The sequence below is a fragment of the Capsicum annuum genome, chromosome 7 (genome assembly GCF_002878395.1).
Source record: "Capsicum annuum cultivar UCD-10X-F1 chromosome 7, UCD10Xv1.1, whole genome shotgun sequence".
NCBI classification, from domain to species: Eukaryota; Viridiplantae; Streptophyta; class Magnoliopsida; order Solanales; family Solanaceae; genus Capsicum; species Capsicum annuum.
Window position 1 is genome coordinate 19,316,258 of NC_061117.1, and position 18,749 is coordinate 19,335,006.

Here is an 18,749-nt window from a genome sequence, read left to right on the forward strand (position 1 = left end):
AAAATACTAATTAATATATAGTAATAATTTAGTCAATACATTGATTTCAAAGTAAATTTTATTTTATATTATATATAATTTTTTAATAAAATATTTAATTGAGAAAAAATTTATTGAATTTAAGCTCACTCATATATGGTATGACCTGTTCATATTTAATTTAGTCTGCTAATTAGGCAGTACTACTAGTATGCTTACTTTTTTTGAAACCCCTAAACGGAAATTCTGGGTTCGCCACTTGGTACACACACACACACACACATATATATATATATATATAACAAACCAATACAATTTAATAAAAAAACATTTACTTGTGGTAAATCTATTTTTGGTATAAGTTTATTTTATGAAGAAAGATTTGGTGAAGATAAAAGCAAATATGGAAAAGACCAACAAAAGGACTCGCAGCAAAATGGGAGGGTCATTTGGTCAGATTGAAGTTGGTGAACCTGGAAGATAAGTTACTATCTAAATACTTGTGGTTTCGAGCATCTCAGGATCTTCATACCAGCCATATATGCATATATAAAAGATTAGTAAGGGCCATAAACTGCTAAGACAAGGAGGAAAGGTGTCCCAGCTTACTCGAAAAAAGTAAGATCTTTCACTTGATGGGATCCCGCAGCATAGCACAACAAGATAACAGTAGCCCCATCCACCGAAAAATATAGATACACCAAATAACAACAAATGAAGAGCAATTTAACAAGTAAACGATAAGGAAAAGGAGAAAAAGAACAGGTTACTCACTTTTGTGCTGAAATCTCAATACAAGGGGATCATACCATGCATGGAATTGATTAGCCAAAGAAAGAGGCAGATGAAGTGGCGATTGAATGAGGTGGCATGGTTCAAGTGTTTTAGGGTTGAAGATGAAGAGTGAACTGGAGTATCCTTTAGGAAACCCTACAAAGGAAGGTTTATGTAATAGTGTAGTCGGGTGGACTGGGTTAGGTGGATTGGGCCGGGTGGGAGTATTAGAGTAGATTTTATTTTGAGTTCTTTTTTTTTGGAAATGGGTAGGCCCATTTTGTGTCAAGGCTATGTTTTATGATTTCTAATTAATTAAAATCCAGAAAATCTCAACCATATATATATATATAAGATATTATGACAGAATGTATGAAAGAAAAAAACTTATTCCCGATCAAGGATTATTTTACTAAGAGCAATTTGGGGAAGATCTCAGCAACTATGTAAAAAAAGATATTGATAAGAAGATATGGAAAGAAATAACTTTGTCAAGTCAAGATACAAGAATCATGAAAAGAATATTTACTACTATCCCGCGGAAGGAAGTATTCTACATAAGAAAAAAATCAAGATCAATTTGTTATTTATAATCAAGTTCGCAAAAGAGTCAACATTCGAAGTCATCTATACCTATCCAAAATCAAGAAGATGGATGTGTTTACATTCAAATCAAGATGCAAAGTGAAATGAAGAGAATTTTAAAATTGTCATGGGTTACAAAATAAGAGCTCATATGTGTACTAACCAAAAAAAAATTGTATTGATAAATTATTGGGAAGAATATTTATTTATTTCAAAAGAAAATATTTTATAGATATATTTAAATTTGAGATCTATACCTATGAAAGAAAGCTATCGGATTTACAGTATAAAGTAATGAAAATTAAAATGCTGAAAGATATGTTATTGGTGCACAAATAGAATTAAAATATTCAAAAATATTATTAAATACTTATTGGAAGGAGATAGCATGAATTATTCTAAAAATAAATCTACTATGTTGATCATGAAATACTATATCATCAGTCCAAGGATGAAAGTATTTTTATGTGATATTAGAGATCTCACATACAATGGCTGAAATTATTTAGACAGTAAAATGATTGTTTGAGATTATTTACTGAAATATTTCATAGAATTTATAATGAGGGGCTATATATAGAAGAATAATCTTATGGGTCTTCTACAAGGGAAGATCATGCTTGAAGTTGTTCAAAGTACCAAGAGATTCTTTATTCGAATATCTACAAGGAAACTAATTAAGCCTGTACAAGATCGTGAAGTGAAAAAAATCAAGCATAAGAGTTGCAACTATCATAACTTGTCTTGTAAAGAGGAGAAAAAGAAACAACAAAAATTGCAATTTATTGTGAAGAAAAATATTTTTGACTACCGAAGATCACGAAGAAAATCTGCACAGATTATTTGAATATTCAAGAAAGTATTACAAGTACTATAAATATAAGAATTCATTAGTGAGGATATACATAGCCACAGTTACTTTCATCTCAACTACTCTCAAGTTTCTTTGTTCTACGCTTTATAAGAATTGCAATTCATTATGGATTTACTGTGTGGTCTGATGCTCCATAGTTTCATGAAACTTTCAGTGCTAAAATAAGGAAATTATGCACGTACTTAGATATTTTTATTAGACGTGACGTGTTTTCATTTTTTTTTATAGGAAAATAGGGTTTGGAGTAGAAAAGGAGAAAAAAGAGATGAACGGAAGCAAGAAAGCTACCTATAGGCCATAGGTAGTACCTGCGACCCCGTAGGATGGGTCTATAGGTTGCAATCCCAAAGTTCTAAAAGTTGATTTCTCTATCTGATTCCTACGAAGACTACCTATGAGGCGTAGGTAGTACCTGCATCCCCATGGGTACCCCTCGTAGGTAGAGTTCTGAATATTTGGAGATTACTCTAATTCCTACAAACCCATACCTACCTACGGCCCGTAAGTAAGGTCGTAGGTTGGTGTCAACCTTATTTTTCTACTTTGTTTTGAATAGATTTTTGGGTTTCTAGTGTATCCATAAACACCCATGGGATGTTTTGTTATCAGATTACTCACTTTACATACTAAATACAATGTTTTGAGTTCTAAGATACACTTTCGATTTTATAATCGTTGTTCTTGGTTTTTAGGGTTTGCTATAAAGTAGAGATTTTGATTTTTATCCTTATTATTCGTGAGATCATTCGTATGATTTTAATTATAAATTCTATATATTTTCTTGCAATCATGAGTAGCTAAACCCCATAACTAAGGTTTTGGGAACCAGATGGATTAGCCAAACAGAGGAAGTGTAAAGTCATTCTAAATTAGTGATCGTGCATGTATTACAGTTTTTTTTCTTTGATTGATTTCTTATTACAGATGTTAGGAACCCACTCGTATCTAAAAATAACTCGAGAGAGAGCTATAAATTAGAAAAATAAGATCACAATAATAATTGAAGCTACCAACCTTCATCTAATTAAATTAAGACCAAGAGAAGATAGTTAATCTGGATCTAAAATAAGGATTAGTAATATGACACTCTAAGGCCGAGAGAAGATGAATGAAATTCCCCCAAACCAATGTCAAGAGAAAGTTAGGTGATACATAACTTGTTAGATTCTTCATGTAAGACACCAAGATAGTTTAACGAGCATGATAAGTCTGTGAAGTTAAGAAGTTGCGGAGAACACAATCCTATTGACTCATACTGATTACAACCCTACTTGTAGAATTGTTAGCATTACTACTATTCTTACCTAACCCCCATTTAATCTCTACACTTTTCAACTACATCAGGAGATCATGATAGATTTTTGTGCTATTGCATATGGGATCGACCCCAACCATGTTAGGTTTTATATTTGACAAGTAATCATGTTATACTTTTTAGGAGGTGTAATTTGGGCAGTATTAAACTTTCGTACCATTGCCAAAGACTACAATTTTGAATTGACATAGTGATTTTGTTAAGATTACTGATTTTATTTTTCTACTATTCTAGGTATATGCTGATGTATGCCTAGTTTTCGACATCAAGAAAATACCCTGATTCCATTGGATTCCAAGCATGAATGAACCTTATGATGGAATTATAAGATGGAAGAACATAAGCACATAGCTTGGCATGATGTGATTCAAGATAAACCAAATTCCTTGAATCTGCCATCTTTGCAGGGTGTTCTAGAAACTATTATGCAAACCACTGATCGATTAATATCTAAAAAGAATGTGAGATTGGAAGCTTCCCATCGTGCAACTCGAGAGAAGGAAATATCTAGACTAGAAGATAAGTCGATAGAGATAGATCTAGAAGGGATTGAATTCAACCACCAGCTTATCAGTAGTTACCAGATTATGATGATTTAGAAGAATATATGGGGTATGTTTAACTAGCTAAAATAGACTCTCAGAAACCATCAGTTGTTCGCCAAATTTAGTAAGTATAAATTTTGGCTAAGGTCAGTAGCTTTCCTCAGTCGTATCATTTCCAGTGATGAAATTAGAGTGGATCCCCTAAAGACCGAAGTAGTGAGAAACTGGCCCAGACCTATCTCTCCATCATATATCAGGAGCTTCTTAGGCTTGGCCAGCTATTACCAATGGTTTGTTGAGGGATTTTGTCTATTGTATCCCCTATGTCCAGATTGACTCAGAAGAAAGTCAAATTCCAATGTTCAGATTCTTATGAGAAGAGTTCTCAGGAGTTGAAGACTCGACTCACCAGAACCCCAGTTTTAACTATACTAGATGGTTTAGATGGGTTTGTGGTATATTTTGATGCTTCCAGAGTTGGTTTGGGATGTCTTATGATGCAGAGAGGTAAAGTCATAGCCTGTGCCTCTAAACACCTTAAGCCTTATGAGAAGAATTACCCCACTCATGATCTTGAGTTAGCAACTGTAGTGTTTTCCTTAAAGATTTGGAGGAACTATTTATATGTGGAACACGTTAATTTATTCACTGACCATAAGAGCCTACAGTATGTGTTCTCTTAGAAAGACCTAAACCTCCATCAGAGAAGGTGGTTGGAGTTGTTGAAAAACTACGACATGAGTGTTCTATATCATTCGGGAAAGGCCAATGTAGTGGTTAATGCTCTCAGTAGAATGTCTATAGGTAGTTTTGCTCATGTGGAAGATAATAAGAGGAAGTTATTTCAGGAAGTACATCAGCTTGCTCGACTAGGTGTCTGCTTAGTCGATTCAGCAGAAGGTATTTTATAGGTGCAGAGTAGCTCAGAATCATCTCTGGTTTTCGAAGTGAAGAAAAAGCATGACAGAAACCCCAGTATAGTTACGTTGAAAGAGTCAGTCCGATATCATAATGTAGATGTTTTCTCCCAAGGGGGAGATTGTTTGTTACGTTTTCAGGGTCAGCTATGTGTGCCAGGCATAGATGATTTGAGGTAGAGAATTCTCATAAAAGCGTATAGTTCACACTATTCAATTTATCCAAGGGCCACCAAGATGTACCGCAACATACGAGAGGTCTATTAATAGAGTGGGATGAAGAGTACATTGTAGAGTTTGTATCCAAGTGCTCAACGTGTCAGCAGGTTAAGATTGACCACCAAAAGCCTAGTGGGTCCCTGCAGGAGTTTAGTATTCCCACATGAAAATAGAAAGTAGTGAACATAGACTTTGAGATGGGTTTGGTTCATACTTGTTGTCAGCATGATTCCATATGGGTTACGTAGACAAGATGACCAAGTCATCTCATTTATTACCAGTCCATATCTCTTATTCAGCCAAGGATTGTGCCAAGCTCTATGTTAGAGAGTTGGTCAAATTGCATGGGGTTTCGTTATCCATCATTTCATATAGAAGTACGCAGTTCACTTTTCATTTCTAGAAAGCCTACCAAAAGGGTCTTGGTATCCAAGTTCACCTCAGTACAACTTTCCACCCTCAGACGGATAGTCAAATAGAAAGGACCATTCAGACTTTAGAAGATTTACTAAGAGCGTGTGCCATTGACTTTAAGGGTAGTTAGGATGACCACTTGCCCCTGATTGAGTTTGCGTATAATAACAGCTGCCATTCTAGCATTCGAATGGCTCCATTTGAGGAGATCTATGAAAGGAGATGTAGATCTCCTAGTAGTTGGTTTGAAGTTGGTAAGGCCACAGTAGTAAGGCCTGAATTGGTATTTGATACTTTAGAAAAAGTTTAGTTGATTAGGGAAAGGCTTAAGACAGCTGAGAGCTGCAGAAATCGTACGTAGATGTGCGAAGAAAGGATCTCGAGTTTGAGGTTAGTGACTATGTGTATTTGAAAATATCTCCTATGAATGGAGTGAAAAGGTTTGGCAAGAAAGGGAAACTCAGTCCTCGATATGTCGGTCCTTACTGAATTCTTAGCTGTTTTGGAATGGTAACTTACGAGCTTGAGTTTCCATTAGATTTAGCTTCAGTACATCTAATGTTTTACATCTCCTTTCTTAAGAAGTGCATAGGTGACCCAACAGTTGTAGTCTCTATAGAGGGTATAGATGTTCAGAACAACCTATCTTATAAAGAGATCCCAATTGAACTCCTCAATAATCAAATTTGCACACTGAGGAACAAAGAAGTCCCTCTAGTCAAAGTTATATGGTAGAACTAGTCCGTTGAGGGAGCTACATGGGAAGCAGAAGCAGATCTACAGATCAAGTATCCTCACCTCTTCTCTGCAAACTCAGACTCAGCTAAAGGTATTAGTTTTCCTTAAATTTACTTAGTTTCATATTCAGCTTTCCTTTATGTCACGACCTGAACTGAGGCCCTGGCCATAACGAGCATCCCAAACCATAAAGGCTCGGGCACCCCTTTTTTTCTGGCAATCATGCACAATATTCATTCAATATAAAGAATTTGCAAAAAACATAACAATACGACACCATGGTCAATCTCTTAACACCTGAACAATTTGGAAAGAAACTCTTAATATTCAACACATATGACACCCATTTGCAAAATCTCTAACATTACAATATCCAACATAAGTCTAAAACAAAACTGGGATAAGGCCCCCAGTCAGACCATGAATCAAACAAATTAAAATTTTTATGTAAGCCTGGCCTTCCAAAATAGAGAAGGCTCACCAACTACAAACTTCGGACTATCCAATCTACTACTTAGCTGGACCCCCAGACTGTATCTCAGATCCTGAAATATAGTGGGTCAATACAAATGTACTGGTATGTGAAACAACTCAAAAATAGCAAGCGTTTATACAAAAATAGATGAGATTATTTCATAATAACAGGGAACATTATATAAGTAAAAATACATGGGCATATTCAATAATTTCAAAACAGTTCTTGAAAACCTTGACTCAATCTTTGTTATTCTTCTGAGCTAGTTGATACACCCTATAAATTTAAAATTCCATGGGATATGTGTAACCCAACCTTCACTCGGTGGCTTAGCCTCCAATTCAAGTAGCCGCCAGGATTTAGAGATGGTGATACCTCCCATGTGAGCACACCGAAAGAATCCCCCTAGTGTGAGATGTCTTAATCATTTTTATTATCCTCCCATATAGGATAAAATATCATAAGACCCACATCGGCAACTACAGTTTCCAGCGATGAGCCCTTACATTCAAACTCCTTCTTTGGGTAACCTACTAGCTCTCTTAATCCCAACTTTTAGTTCTTTAAAGTAAATATGTTCATACTTTCAAAACAATCAATACTTCTTCTATTAGGGGCATACAATCACTAGGTATCGTCATACCCTGACTTGCAAGTCATTATCATATCAAATTCATATTCCATCATATTCAAAACATACACATGACCACCCAAGATTCATAACATCACAATATAGTCATCACTTTGAAATCTCAAGAAAACTTATGCAAACAACCTCTTTGCAAGATTCAAAACATGTGGTGGTCATGTCAATTTATTCAATCACATGCAATTCTTTCCCTTTTAAAACAAGAATATAGTTATAACAAGAAACTCCCTCTCATCATATATAAACCATGTCAAACACCATGATATTGAGAAGATCACTTTCAAACCGTAAGGCATGCAATTCTAATCATTCCCAAGTGGGTCCCTCCATAGACTGATTCCACCAAAGCACTTTAACTAGTGGTATTTCTTTATTCCTTAGTCTACGAATTTGATGATCGAGGATTTGGATTGGAACCTCTTCGAAAGAGAGATCATTCTGAAGTCCACACCCTCTAAGGGAACTATGACTATTGGGTCACTATTGCATTTCTTTAGCAAGGAGATTTGGAATACTGGGTGCACAGAAGACAGATCTGAAGGAAACTCAAGCTCATAAGCTACCTTTTCAAAATGACTGAGAATTATATAAGGACCGACATATCGGGGACTGAGCTTTCCCTTCTTTCCAAACCTCTTTACCCCCTTCATGGGAGAGATTTTCAACAATACAAAATCACCAATATCAAACTTGAGATCCTTTGTCCTCACATTTGTATAGGATTTATGTCATCTCTGGATGCCATAAGCCTTTCTATGATAAACTGAACCTTCTCTAAGGCATCAAAAACTAAATTTGAACTTATTACTGTAGACTCACCTACCTCAAACCATCCAATTTGAGATCTATGTCTCCTACCATAGAGAGCTTCAAATGGAGCCATCTGAATGCTGGAATGATAGTTATTATTATATACAGATTTGATCAAGGCCATGTGATATTCCCAACTACCTTTAAAATTAACAACACAAGCTCTTAACATATCTTCTAGAGTCTAAATGGTCCTTTATGCTTGACCATCTACCTGAGGGTGGAAGGCTGTACTGAGGTAAACCTGCGTACTAAGACCCTTTTAGAATGCTTTCCAAAAGTAAGAGGTAAACTGGGTACCTCTATCTGAGATAATGGATATTGGGACTCCATGTAACCTCACCAACTCTTTGATATAGAGTTTAGCGTAGTCCTCAGCTGAATAAGAGGTATGGACTAGCAAGAAATGAGCAGATTTGGCCATCCGATCTATGATAACCCATACAGAATCATGCTGATGACAAGTATGAGGTAAACCTATTACAAAGTCCATGTTCACTTCTTCCTATTTCCATATGGGAATACTGAACTCTTTTATGGACCCACTAGTCCTCTGGTGCTCAATATTAACCCGCTAACACGTAGAGTACTTAGCTACAAACTCTACAATATCCCTCTTTATCCCAATTAATCAATACATCTCCAACAAATCACGGTACATCTTAGTAGCCCCTGGATGGATAGAGTAGCACGTACCATACACTTTTGCAAGAATTCGTTGTCTCAAGTGACCCATACAAGGCACACATTGCCGACCCTAACAAGGTCACATACCATATCCCCCTTGGGAGAAAACTTCTATCTCCTGATATTTGACTGACTCTTTTATCTTCACTAGATTAGAATCGCTATCCTGCTTTTCCTTCACCTCAGAAACTAGAGATGATTCATCCCTACTCTACACTCATACACTACCCTTTGCTGAATTGACTAAGCAGACAGCTAGTCGGGCAAGCTGATGAACTTCCTGAACTAATTTCTTCTTACTATTCTCAACATGAGCAACACTACCCATCAATAATCTACTAAGATCATCTGCCACTACATTGGCCCTACCCATTTAATACCGAACACTCATGTCATAATCTTTCAACAACACTAATCACCTCCGCTATCGCCAATTCAAATCTTTTTGAGAGAAGACATACTGCAAGATTTTGTGATTTGTGAGCACATCAACATGCACCCCATATAAATAATGCCTCCAAATCTTTAAGGAAAACACCACGGCTGCTATCTAAAGATAATAGGTAGGGTAATTTCTCTCATGGGGCTTAAGCTGTCTAGAGGCATAGGCTATAACCTTATCTCTCTATGTGAGGACACAACCCAAACCTAACCTGGATGCATCATAGTACACAACAAAACCATCTAAACCATCTGGCCAACTCAGAATAGGGGCTGAGGTGAGTTAAGTCTTCAACTCCTGAAAACTCTTTTCATAGGAATATGAACACTAAAACTTAACTTTCTTTTGAGTCAATCTGGATATGGGGGATGTAATAGATGAAAACCCTTAAAGAACCCATGTTAATAGCCAACCGAACCTAAGAAACTCCTGATATCTGAAGAAGAGATGGGTCTTGGCTAGTTTCTCACCACTTTGATCTTTTGAGGATCAACTCTAATGCCATCACTGGAAATATTATGGCCAAGGAAAGATACTAACATTAGCTAAAATTTGCACTTACTAAATTTAGCAAATAATTGATGAGCTCTAAGAGTCTGCAATACTATTCTGAGATGGTTTGCATGATCATTTTCACTACTGGAATAGACAAGAATGCCATCGATGAAGACTATACGAACATGTCCAAGTACCGCTTGAACACATGATTCATTAAGTCCATGAAAGCTTTTGGGGCATTGATAAGATCGAAGGACATGACTAGAAATTCAAAGTGACCATACCAAGTTAGGAAAGATGTTTTCAAAATATCACAACCTTGGACTCTGAGCTGATGATAGCCTGATTTGAGGTCTATCTTTAAAAAATAGCTGACACCCAAAAGTTGGTCAAACACGTCATCGATTCTAGGAAATGGATATTTATTCTTGATGGTGACTTTGTTTAATTGACGCTAGTCAATGCATATTTTAAAACAACCATCTTTCTTACGTAGGAATAGAACTAGTATGCCCCACGGGGAGACATTGACCTGATGAATCCCTTGTCTAGAAGATCCTTCAACCGCTCTTTTAATTCTTTGAGTTCGGCTCGAGCCATTCTATATGGTAGAATAGAGATAGGCTAACTGTCTGGGAAAAGGTCTATTCCAAAATTAATGTCCCTTTTAAGAGAAACTCCGGGAAGATCTTCAGAGAACACATCTAGAAATTCCCCGACTACTGAAACTAACTCAAGAGTTGGACTCTCTGTATTAGAGTCATTGACTCGAATAAAATGGTAAATACACCTTTGGATATCATCTTTCTTCTCTTAGGTACAAAATAAGCTGACCCCTAAGAGCTGTAGTACAACCCCTCCAATCAAGGATTGGTTCATTTATGAACTGAAAATGAACTATTCTATTTATACAATCAATAGAGGCATAGCATAAGTGGAAACAACGCCCTGCTGAGTTGGGCGGCCGACTAGAACTGATCACTGATGGGTCTGGCCCTGTTGGCGCAACTCCCTACCTTTTTGAGCAACTACTCGATACTTCTGAATTTGATAGCCTGGCTTGCCACACCCAAAGAACATCTTACTACTAGCTCTACACTCACCCGAATAGTGTCTGCCATATTTTTGACATAGAGGATTTGTATGGGCACTGTTAACACTGCCTTGGGACTTTTAGCCTGGTGCCCTATCCCTATTATCATTTTTGAATTTGGTCACTAGGGCACTGGCTGAAAAGGGTGCTGGAGCTGAAGATCTCTGAAGAAACTGAGGACGGTTACCACCTTCTGACCTTGGATGGCTGAAGTTAAAACTACCCATCCTACCCCTCTTGTTCTCCCTCTCCTTCTCTTTAGTCTTATTCTCCTTAATCTATTCAGCATAGAACATCAACCTAGAAAAGTCCATCCCCCTAATCAGTATTGTAGTCCTACACTTCTTGACCATACTATCAGACACACTAGACACAAACTTGCTCATCTTATATCTGTTGTCAGCTACTACATGAGGAGCATACCTAGCTAACTGAGTAAAGTTAAGGGAATACTCTTTAACAGTAATATTACCCTACCTCAAGTTAATAAATTCTAATACTTTGGCCTCTCTCAACTCCAATAGGAAAAATCTATCTGGGAAAGCTTTAGTAAAATCATCCCATTCTATAGGCGCTACATCTGCACCCCTATCTATATTCTACTATTTAAACCATGTATAGGCTAAATCTTGTAACTGATATGCAACCAACTCAGCACTCTCACTAGATGTCACCCCCATAATAGCTGTTACCTTATGCACCATATATAAGAATTCTTATGGATCCTCTTTAAACTTGGATCACATGAAGAAAAGAGGGTTCATTCGGGTGAAATCCTAAATCCTGGCTGCAGCAGTATTGACCATTAGGTTGGACTGAATAGAAGTTGGCCGTTCATTTTGAGCTACTATGGGATTGGCTAGAGTGGTGAACGCAGTTCTGAATTTTCCATGTGAGACATGCTCATTCGGAGGATCTGCCTAGACAGGCGGAGGTGTTGGCTGGTGTCATGTTCTTTTTTCATTGTTCTTTTTGGGAGGCATGTTCTGTAAATAAAAGTAAGAAATGAATTAGATAGATAATTTAACATGAGTCATGCTCAATCACATGGTGTGAATACTGAAAGAAGGAAACTTTTCCTAAATTCCTTGTTGCCTCCTGACCATAAGTGTTAAGCGCTACACACCCATTTATAAGACTCTACTTGATACGGCTTTAAGACTTCCTATGACTCTTTAAAACCTTAGGCTCTACTACAAAGTTTGTAACACCCCGGGAGTACACCCTGGGCATCACACGGTGCTTACAGTCTTGAGGGACAACAAGCTAACCCATGAGCTAGTACCTACTGTGAGCACTGAATAATAATATAGTTTAAGCAGAAGAACAACTAATAAGCCATAAGGTTTTAACAACTAAAACACATACTGAATTATAAATTTAAAGAAAATAACTATCTAAATCTAATAAAAATACTGATAAAATGAGTAACTAACTGACATGTCCGAAAGCCTATAAACTGACTGAATAAGAGTTGATGGGACAGGCCCCAACTAACTCTGACTAACTACTAAAATCCAAAAAGAAAATAGAAAATAGTCTGTCCCCGAAATAAGAGGACTCACCATTGCTACAGTTGAGGATCGGAGAAGTCTATGCATGATCCGAGAACTAGACGTCCGAACCTATGATATAATACATCATAGTGCAAAAGAAAAAGTATATAATCAGTACTTTGAATGTACTGGTATGCTAACTAAGGTAGCTAATATGCATGGTTTCATGAACATGGATAAGTAATCGTCTGAGTATGTAGGCATAACATAAGGTACCGAATAAAATGTATAAAATCTATATATACTGAGAATACATAGAGACTATAATTACTGAGAATGCATAAATACTATAAATACTGAAGATACGTAAAATCTATAGATACTAGGGATGCATGACCAAGCATATAACATGAACTGAATAAAATCTGTATACTAAAATAATGAAATACTGAAATAACTGATATCTATATGCTTTGGTCAAACAACACTGAGACTAAGTGTCTGAACTAATTATTGGACTGAAACTATAACAGAGATTATGAGAGGTATCGTCTAACCGACATGCCCTAATTTAAGCTAATCGGGGTCCAACCTGTAACCTTAGCTGGAAGGGCGTTAGTACCGTGCCACAGGTACTAACGCTGGCTATGTGGATCTACTAAACTGGTATATTGTGTTGTCCCAAAGGACTAAGGGTGTCAAGCCTAAACTGACAGGTTACCTCTACGAGATTGTGAAGTCTAAACTAATGGGTGACTTCTCATATACGACGTTGGCTACATAGTTATGGAGTATATGGACCGCTACTAATGACTCTGGTAATCTGATGGGGAAGTCGTCAGCCCTGCACCTACTCGGTGCTAAATCCTACTCCCAACTGAATGACACTGGATTACTGACTATTCTAAGTTTAATTGACTAACCTAGTAATGCCCATAGTATAATCTGAAGTTATTTTGAAGATACTGAGACAAGATTAAGTAAACAGCTATGGTTTTTAGGTACTTAAAACCCCCAAGACTCAAAAGCAATAATTGTAACATGCAAACATTTATCAAAAATCCATTCTTATAGGTATTTTATCAAACACTTGGTATTCAAAACTTAAGCAAATCATGGGAATAGTATTAAATTTGAAATAATAGCATGATTTCAAGATCAAAGACACCTAGTCGTGATTTAATTCGATGAATAATAACAATAAAACATGAGGAATTAGACAACAACAATAATTTCATTGAAACATGGTATAAAATCAATATTCATGGAAGTTCATGGAGACTCATAATTTAAAATCTTAATTTAACATCATAAATCTTGAAAAGCCAATAGCTTTTGTAATTAAAGTGGATACTTGGACTCCATGGATGAAAGGAACCCATGGATGAACATTCAACATACCTAGGTAGAAGAATTCGTGAGAATTGGTGGCGAGTTCTTGGAATTTGATCTTGAATTTGAGAGCTAAGGTTTTGTTCTTAGGAAAAAAATCTTAACTTTTGAGAGGAATTGAATAAATAATGACTACTTAGGCTATTTAGGGGTTAAATCTTGTGTTTTAGGCTAATTAGGGCCATGGAAAAAAACCCAAATACACCTAAAGGATTTTGAAAACTTGGAACAGAAAGTTGAAATACCAATTTTTGGCCTTCATACGACGCGCCATGATCGTGGAGTCTTGCTGTAAATTGACGAGTGTTGTTTTGTCCTTTGGAGCGACGCGGTGGAATTGGGGTCTCCCATTGGTTGAGACCTGAAAGTTCACCATGATGCGGCCTTATCGTGTTGGCTCACTAGTTTTATATAATTGCCATTTGTCATGGCTCCGCGATGATTGGTGCACCAAATGATACATAATTTTACAAAAATAGCCCTAACTCTTCGCCCATGTATTGGGTTTAGGCAAAGTTTATATCATTGGAAAGCTGACTAAATTTCTCTAAACTAAAAAATAGTGAGTATTGGGAAAATTTTATAAATGAATACTCATATATTGAGATTTAAATTGTGCTAGGGAAATACGGGGTATTATAATATCTCCCTATTTGGATCATTCATCCTCGAATGAATCTGGTTAAGTTGAGAAAACTGATGGACGGAGCATACACACTGACATGCATATCTAATGCATGGAATACATGACTAAACTGATTTATGAATGCACGACTGATATAAGCATAATGTGCAACTAAAACTGAGCATGATAAAGAAAACTCTTAAAACAATTAATACCTTAAACTAAATCTGAGTTTGCGGAGAAAAGCTGAGGGTACTTGGTCCACATATCTACTTCTGCTTCCCAACTGGCTCCCTCTATGGATTGATTTCTCGAAAGAACTTTGACTAGTGGAACTTCTTTGTTCCTTATTCTACAAATCTAATGATTGAGGATTTGGAATGGAACCTCTTCGAAAGAGGGATTATTCTGAAGGTCCACACCCTCTAAGGGAAATATGACTACTGGGTCACCAATGCATTTCTTTAGCAAGAAGGCGTGGAATACTGGGTGAACTAAAGCTAGATCTGAAGGTAACTTGAGCTTATCATCTATCTATTCGAAATGACTTAGAGTTCTATAAGGACCGATATATTGGGGATAGAGCTTTCCCTTCTTGCCGAACCTCTTTACCCCCTTCATTGGAGAGGTTTTCAAGAACACAAAAAATCACCGATTTCAAACTCAAGATCATTTCTCCTCATATCTACATAGGATATTTGTTGGCTTTTGGCTTCCCTACACCTTTCTCTGATCAACTGAACCTTCTCTAAGGCATCAAAAACTAAATCTAGCCCTACTACTATGGACTCACCTACCTCAAACCAACCAATTGGAGATCTACATCTCCTACCATAAAGAGCTTCAAATAGAGCCATCTGAATGCTGGAATGATAGCTATTATTATATGAGAATTTAATCAAGGGCAATTGATCATCCTAACTACCTTTAAAATAAATAATACATGATCTCAATATATCTCCTATAGTCTAAATGGTCCTTTCTTCTTGACCATCTTTATGAGGATGGAAGGCTGTACTGAGATGAACCTGGGTACCAAAAACCTTTTAGAATGCTTTCCAGAAGTAAAAGGAAAATTGGGTACCTCTATCTGGGATAATAGATACTGGGACTCCGTATGATCTGACCAACTCTCCGATATAGAGTTTGGCATAGTCCTTAGCTAAATAGGAGGTATGGACTGACAAAAAATGAGCGAATTTGGTCATCCTATCTATGATAAACATAGAATTATGTTGACGATGAGTACGAGGAAAACTCGTCACAAACTCCATGTTCATCTTTTCCCATTTCTATGTGGGAATACTGAACTCCTGCATAGACCCACTAGGCTTCTAGTGCTCAATCTTAACCTACTGACATGTAGAGCACTTAGATACAAACTCTACTATATCTTTCTTCATCCCACTCCACTAATAGATCTTCGGCAAAAGACAGTACATCTTAGTGGCCCCTGGATAAATAGACTAGCGCGCACCATGCACTTCTACAAGAATTCATTGCCTCAAGTCACCCACACCAGGTAGACATAGCTGACCCTGACAACGCAACATACCATATCCCACTTGGGAGAAAGCTTCTATCTTCTGATATTTGGCTGATTCTTTTAGCTTCACTAGATTGTAATCGTCATCCTACTTTTCCTTCACCTCGAAAACTAAAGATGATTCGGCACTACTCTGCAACCACACACTTCCTTTTGCTAAATTGACTAAGCGGACACCTAGTAGGGAAAGCTGATGAACTTCCTGAACTAACTTCTTCTTATCATTCTCAACATCATGTAACACCCCGATTTTCTGAACTAGAATGCTACACGGTGCTTTTGACCCTTAAGGACCACAAGCTAACCCATGACTGATATCTGTACCTGTGCATTGCAATATATAATATGATAATGTGAAAAACATAAACATGTAGGCCATAAGGTTCAACTGAATAAAGAATCTATAAAATAGTAACATTCATGTGGGTGAAAGATACACAAAACAACTAAAAACTAAATTAAACCTGAACTAAATATGAAAGCCTCTAAATACTGTTTGAATTAAGGTGTTGAAAGAACATGTCTCCAACTAACTTCGTAAAACTTAACCAACGAAATAAATGAATAAATCAAATAATATTGTCCTCGAATGAAGAGGACTCACTACGACTCTGTATGATAAATGCGACTGCTACTGCTAGTCTGGGACTCGTGCCTATGAACCTATAGTGTAACATGAAAAGAAAGCACCATAGTACAAATGTGTCAGTACAACTGGAGTACTGAGTATACGAGTGAGGTAGTCTAATGCAAAGGGTTTACATGCATGAACAATGCTAACTGACTAACTGATATGAATGTAAGAGTACAAATATACATACATAGTAATTGAGATCGTGAGAACATGATAGCTAAATTTGTACGCTAATACATGGTTTACTAATAACTAACATGGATAAAACTATAGTTCTGATAGCATGGACGACTGTATCTGATAGTTTTAAATCTGATGGAACTATCTGAGTTCCGTACAATAACTGAATTTGACTATATCTGATAGTACTAGTACACTGATATCTGAAGAACTATCTGAGTTCTTTTACTAAAACTGAGTCTGAAACTGTGGGAGGTAGTTGTTTAACTGGCATGCCCCATATGTGCCATTATGGCTAAGATAGGGTCCAATCTCTGCCCTGACTGGAAGGGTGGTAATACCGTGCCACTAGTAAGGATAATATGTGAGCAACCCTCATATAATAGGTAACTCTAGTGAGAACAGTGGGAACCCTTATATAACAGGTTAAGCCACCTTATTTACCATCATATAACAGGCTGCGATGTCTCGACCTATGTTGGCTACATAGTTCTTTAATGCAAAGATGACAGCTAAGAATCACACCCTCATATACAGGTGAGTTCCCATCCTTGGGTTCACTCGGTACTAACTCCTACTCCCATCTGAAGAGACTAAACATGATTCAACTGACTGTACATGGAAAGATTAACTTACTTTCATTAACTGACAATGTAGTAATATTATTTGAGAGTTAACTAGGATCATGAGATTTCTGAGATTTCCTGAGTCACATGACTGACTGAGTTCTATAGATTATAGCTTGACTGAGATTATCGCGACAACATGACATGGCTCTAGGCACACAACTATATTTTTCAGGTACGAATACCCCCAGGACTCAATAGAAGAAAACTGACACACATGACATGACTTGAGCATAAGATTAGAGTCCACAATTTGCTATATCATAAGTAGGGGATAGTATACTTCATGAATTTAATCAACACCTCAAACATGGTAGGGAATGCATAGATATAATTCGCACATAAAATTCATATTTGCATCATCATACATACTTCATTCGATCACCATAAGAATACATAAATAGCATGGGCATTCATATTGAAGTGTATCGCTAACATGGACTTTTCATTTAGATATCATGAAATCATGTAAATATGAACTTCTAACATCCTGGGCATTTTATCAAACACCTTACTATGATGTACTGTAAGCTGGGAGTTATTTGAAGCCTTCATATACATCTTACCTACTCATAAAACTATAAAATAACCATTATGTACTATGCATGAGCTTGGTACATGGCTCTAATATTGGTTTGGATTTTTTAGGGTATTACACATGAGCAACACTAACTATCAACAATCTATTTTAAGCATATGCCACTGCATTGGCCTTTCCCGAATGATATAGAACACTCATTTCATAATCTTTCATTAAATATAACCACCTCCTCTGATGCTAATTCAAATCTTTCCGAGAGAACATATACTACAAGCTTTTGTGATTTGTGAACACATCAACATATACCCCATACAAATAATGCCTTTAAATATTTAAGAGAAACACCATAACTGCTAGCTCAAGATCATGGGTAGGGTAATTCCTCTCATAGTAATATAAGTACGACCACAAAGATAGAGGCATGAAAGAATGGAATGAACTCGAGGCTTGGAGTTTGCAAGTAAAGGAGTTAAAACACACCAAACTGATCCTAATATCACACTTAGAGTGTGAAGAAGATCCTTGGAACACAACATGGTAGACCTTAAATACACTTGAAGGGAGCCTATCTCTTAAAAGGGCATTTTGAACATTTTGTATTTTATTTGTAACCCAGTATAAATAGAACATTGTGGGGCTTTTAGACTTAGATTATTCATGATGTTGTAAGTCTTGAATCATAAATAAACACAAGT